The 6,180-nt window shown below is 28.1% G+C and overlaps 1 protein-coding gene across 2 annotated transcripts in view; it reads left to right on the top strand.

The window, feature by feature from the left end:
- Positions 1–1,463: 1,463 nt before the first annotated feature.
- LOC117168552 (pyruvate carboxylase, mitochondrial) overlaps positions 1,464–6,180 on the top strand; it is a 105,654-nt gene continuing 100,937 nt past the window's right edge. For both annotated transcript variants that reach the window (XM_033354294.1, XM_033354292.1), the window contains exon 1: positions 1,464–1,557. The gene's annotated coding sequence lies outside the window, so the exon portion shown is untranslated. The remainder of the gene's footprint in view (positions 1,558–6,180) is intronic.

Genomic DNA, 6,180 nt, shown 5'->3' with positions numbered 1-6,180 from the left:
ATTTAACTAATCAATTGAAATTCAAATATTTGGTATGAAAATGAACTTTTTTTGTTAAAAATTCATATTTTTCAGTTAAAAAATCTAGTCTTTTCTAGAAAATTTGACTTTCTAGTTTGAAAATTCAATAATTTGGTTAAAATCATTTCTTTCTTCACTGAAAAATCGTTCATGATTAAAACTGCATTTTTTAAACTAAAATTCGACTCCTTTGTTTGAAAAATCATACTTTTTGCGAACAAAACCATCTATCTTTTTTAGGAATGCAACTGTTTGGTTGATATATTGACTTTCATTTAAATACTTGGTTGTAAATAGTTGATAAATAATTGTTGTTTGTTATAAATTCATTTTTGTAGGTCAAAAAATTAGACCATGTAGTTACAAATTGAACTATTTTTTGTTAAAAGACGCGTTTACATATCACGTAACATTAGTTTCAACCTTTTTACCCCCGCCCCCTATCATGTAATAGATTGTAAAATGTATTAGACCCCCCCCCCCACTCACCCACGGTTATGAAAACTTTTTTTATAATATTTTTAAAAACATAATAGACGTTTTCTAAATAAAAAATAAAAATTTAAGGATAAATTATTGTCTATAAATATATAAAACAATATTTTTATATAACACTAAATACTTCTGCAATATTTGTTTAATTATACAAATATCTAAGTTACCTAACGTAAGTACTATTTAAAATTCACCAATAAATTTTTTAATACCATAAAGAATACAAAATAATATTAATACTATACCATCAAAAACTCAAATTTCTACTTCAAAATGTTTTACACAGTTTTTGAAAATGTTAGGAAACAATTTTAAAAAATTGGTGATCTTCTTTCAATTTTCTCTTAGAATTCATTTGAAAACAATCGTTGCAAAGGTCCCCATGAATCTTAAGAACTTTTTTTCTCTTAATACCCTGAAAAATTCAGTTTGCCTAACGAAATCTTAATGTGCTGAAAAACAAAACAAAAATTCTTTCTAAGTATTCAAAACTTAAAATTACTCTTTTAAAAAACCTATTAAAATAAACCATTAAAATTTTTCCCAAAAATCTTGATAATGTTTAAAAACATCTAGAAATAAATTTTATGATAAATTTGTAATGTTACGTAACATGTGAACGTTCCCAAAAAAATTAATTATTATTTTAAAAATTCTTCTTTTTTATTTGAAAATTCATCTTTTTGGTATAAAAGTTCTCGGTTAAGAAAGTAGATCATTTATCTTAAAAGGTATATTTTTCTTTATTAATATTCTTTTTCATTAATATTCTTAATCATTTTACCAAAATTTCGAAATTTTTCGGGTTATCAGCAGCTGTTAAATTCCCGCCTAGTATTAGTGAACCAGCAAGATGGCAGCAGGATTTAGTACGTCCTCCCCCACTTTTCTCATTTACCCACACATACTCCGCTACTCTCTATTTCTGTAGAGGTCGAACCCATGTGTCGGGACATTTTACCAAACAAGATTTTAGACTGTAGTATGGTTTAGACTTTAGCCGGACGGTCTGGCCAATCTTGTCTCCCGTCGATCGGCTTTGTAAGTACAAAAATGATTTTTATTTTTTTTCATGAATGAAATCCCATCTCCCGGTGTTTCAGCGAATCGCCACTCGCTCGACCAATACCGCGCCTCGAGTTCTGTCTTATCACAGATATTAGCGCGTACAATAGAAAATGGAAAAAAATTGAAAAATTTTCCGTACATTCCCGTTTGTGCGTGGCTGAAGTGTGCGCAAGGGTTTGTGCGGTTCCGTAATTGTGAATGTGACGACACGACGATTTTCTCACCCTCACTTAAAAACCTCTTAATTACCTCTCACGAAACCATTTTTCTCACACATCAAAATTTGGCCTATTTAGGTCTCTGAAGTGAGTGAAAAAATAGGGCGGTGGACATTTTAGGGTGGTTTTTACGGTCGTTGAACGGGGGTAGCAGAACCCTTAGAAACAATTTAATAATCCTTAGCAGAAAATTTTATTCTTTAGAATTTTTGGCGAGAAAAAGTATATTTGCAAATTTAAAAGTACATAAAATTACTTAATTTTTGTACTAACCGAATTTAGTTAGTTAGATAATACTTGTAAACATTTTTTTAAATCGTTCATAGGTAAAAAAATGAAGTAAAATAATGAATAAATCGTCCCGATTTTGATTTGATATTTAACGTTTCATTCCATCATTAAAAATATTTATAAAATAAAAAATCAGATTATATAAAAATATTCCAGTATTGAATAATTTCTAAATAAAAAGTTTTTAAATTAAAAAATTCTCAAAAGAAAAAAATTTTGAAAAAGCCAAAAAATTATAAATATTGACCTTGGAATGAATCTTGATTATAATTCACATGTCCAGACATTTCAAGTGTTGTTTAGATAAATTGATAGATATGAACGGAAGTAGGAAATTATTTTATCAACTCAGAATATTTTTTGAAAATCAGATTTATCTAGAAAAACGAATTCTAAATTTATAGAAACACAAAAAATTTTTAATAAAAAGGCATTTTAATGTCAGAAGAAGTTCAAATTTAAATAAGTTTATTCAAACAAAAAAGCGCTCAGTCATGTGACTTTGAACTTTGATTCCTTCAACTAATCGCAGGAATCTTTCCTAACTTATGTTAAATATATTTTTAAATTATGAAGTAAAATCGAAAGTTTTTTTTCAGTAATTGAGTAACTGGAAATAACAGTGTGGTCGATGGACCGTGATAACCGAGAAATGACTGGACATTGATTGAGACTGGGAAAAATTGGGAAATGAAAATGAATTTCTTTTTTACTCGGAATTTTTACATTTTTTTTAGGAAAAAATCTATTTAATTACATGATATAATACATTTGAAAATATGTTTAATTTCAAATTTTTTCTTAATGTTGAGTTCCAATTGTTTACTTTTTCAATTACCGAAGAATTCAATACAATGTGATGATGAGAGTTAAGATTTTTTAAATATAATAAGTACTTTACTGAAAGTCCATTGGATAACCATTAATTTAACAAAACATTAGTTTCCTATTTTACAAAAAAAAACCGAATTTTTCAAACAAAAAATGTATAAATTAAAATGTTTATTGATTTAACTCTCATGCAAAATCATGCAATTATAAAGTTTTTAACACTTGGTTTTAATACACTTTTTAACAGTTGAATTTTTAACAGTAAATAAGTCGATGTTTCATTTTGAAATGTTGAAAACTCAATTTTGTTAAATTTTTAACAGTTGAAAATTCAAGATAGAATCGAATTTCATATTAAATATAAGCGTAAAAATGTTATATTTATAGTTAACAATATATTTAAAATTTACATGGAGAATTCAATAAACCTTTCGATCCATAAAAAGAATTTTGGAGTTTGATTTTTGCGTAAACTTTTTACCCTTGGAAATTTATTATTCACCCAATTGACCCTCAGATAGTGATTTTCTGAGATCAAAAAAATATCATCAACTCCTTGTCAAATAATTAAAAATAACAAGCTTTTGGAATTGAAATTTTTGTATAGAAAATGTCTCATGTTGATTAACTGTAAATATTAATTAATTATTGGTTTAAAAAAATTGCACAATGATTGATTTTAGAAGAACATTCGGAATTTGTAAAAAATTAAATAATTTACTCATTACAATGTTAAAAAACGAACTGCTTTAATTAGAAAGCCTTAGCAGTCAAATAAATGTAAGCATCCATATGAAGCTTTATAAAGTATTTTCAATTTTTAAAAACTCTAAATTTATTCCAAATGAATTCCATTTTGTATCGAATGAGTTTTAAATATTTAAATTACAAGAAATAAAAAACATCAATTTTTAAAAACATATTTACCAATATTTGACTGTTAAATTTCAAAGTATGAATAACAGCTGAACAATTATTAGTTTAAAACGACTTTAAATAAAAATAATTTAACTTCTAATTTAAGAAGTGCTAATTAAACAAAGATTATTAAAGCGTTCAATCTTTAATGTTTTTAAATTAAAATGTTCGTAAAATTATATATTTTTAAAACATTTAAAAATCTTTAACCTATTCGATTTAGGAAATTTTTAACTTCGAAATCTTGCTGTTAATATCATCTATATTAAAATTGTTAAATTGAAAAGTGTTAAAAGCTTTTATTTCAGATGTTTGAATTATTGAGTGTTTTGATAAAAAAATTCTGAAATAAAAATTGGTTAATCTTGAATTTTAAAAGTTTAAAATTAAAAACAGGGCCACTATCAGTGTTTGAATTTAAGTTTAAGTTTGATTCCACCGAAAGAAAGAATTATCAGCTATAAGAGTTCGAATTTTTTAATTTCAATTAGCGATTGACCCTGAAAAATGTTTGCACTCTAAAAAACCCGGAAATGACCGGGATTTTTTTTTCATCAATTAAAACGGCCATTCTAAATAAACTAATATACATTTTTTCAAGTTCGACTTATTTTTTATTTAGTAGTTGATATTGCTCTAATTTTGCCTACAGACATTAAAAAAAATCTTTAAAGATGATTTGTTTTGTTCCCAAAGAATTTGATATAAGAACAATTGAACACAAACAGAAGGCTGCAAACTAATAAAGATTGCGCAATCTGATTCCACTTCTCCTGCTTTCCTGATTGAATTGTTCAACTCGGCAAAAGAATCCATTATTCTTCATTTTACAGAAATCGTGTTTTATTTACATAACCGGATCTTTCGTTTATATAACGACACGATATTACCATTACCATGTGGCCCCTGTAAGGAAGGGTAATTAAACCCATTTTACAGTTCAGAAAGAGAGTAGATAACAAATTGTTATTAGTCAAAGTTTGGAGTTAATATCCAATTTTTTATACATTTTTAGAGTTTCGTAACCCTGGACAGAAAACTTTAAAGTTTCTTTCGAAAGTTCATTCGAGACAAGATTCGAAACGTTAATTTGGATGAGATTTGAAACAATATTTATGGCAAAATTAATACAAGATTAGAGACAATATTCGAGAAAAAATTCGAGACGAGATTCGAGAAAATGCACGAGGCAAGTTTAATGCAATATTCGAGATAAAATTCAGTTGCTTTTACCGTTTTAGGGTTTTTTAGCTTCAAATAGAAGCCCCTAAAGTTTAAGTCGTGTGTCCGTCCGCCGTCCGTTGTACCTTTTTTACGAAAATCGAAACTCGATACGAGATTCAAGACACGAATAAAAACAAGGGTAGATACAAGATTCGAGACAAGGTTCGCGACGACATTTCAGACGAAATTCGAGACAAAATTCGATTTAAAATTTAGTTGCTTCTACAGTTTTAGGGTTTTGTATCCACGGACAGAAACACTTATAGTTTTGGTCCGGTGTCTCTCCGTCGTCCGTCGTACCTTCTCCAGGAAAATTGAGGCTTGACAAGAGATTCGAGACGAGCTTTGAGATAAGATTCCTATTAAAATTCAGTTACTTTTACATTTTTAGGGTTGCGTAACCCTGGACAGACACCCTTATAGTTTCAATTGGGTGTTGTCCGTCGTCCGTTGTACAAGGTTCGATACAAAGTTCGAGACAACATTCGAGACAATATATGAAACAAAATTAGAGTTAAAATCCAGTTACTTTTGAAAAATTTCATGTTAAATCGTCTGATGAATTTCAGCTGCTATTAGTAATTTTGATTAAAATTCTAGTATTTGTTCCCTTGCGTGACGAAAGACAAACCCTAAAATGATTTCTGAAAAATTCAAAAAGTGAATCTTTTTTTAATTGTTTGTAAAAATACGCAGTTTTGAAACAAATACTAAAAAGATCGAGCAACTTCAAAAAACAAAATTTTTTTTTTAATGTTTTAAGGTTTAAAATTTTTTTTATATCAGGGTTTTTCTTTCAACATCCATGGGAATACTAGAATTTGCATTGCAATTACTGAGAATGGCTGAAATGCATCAGATGATTTTGCATAGAATTGCTCTTTTACATTTGTAGGGACTCGGTTCGCGGAAAGAGTTGAGCCAAGATTCGAGACAAGATTCGAGATAAGCTTTAACCCTTAAACGGCCAAAACGCCACTACCGGTACACTGCTTTTCAACGGCCAATAACAAAGACTATTCGACACTAGAAAAAATTGGGACACATATATTTTTATTGCTTAAGATCTCCTCTTTCCGACGGTGCCAATGAAATTCCTCAAAAAATTTATTTA

Source organism: Belonocnema kinseyi, chromosome 2 (genome assembly GCF_010883055.1).
Source record: "Belonocnema kinseyi isolate 2016_QV_RU_SX_M_011 chromosome 2, B_treatae_v1, whole genome shotgun sequence".
NCBI lineage: Eukaryota > Metazoa > Arthropoda > Insecta > Hymenoptera > Cynipidae > Belonocnema > Belonocnema kinseyi.
This window is presented reverse-complemented; position numbering and strand designations above follow the sequence as displayed.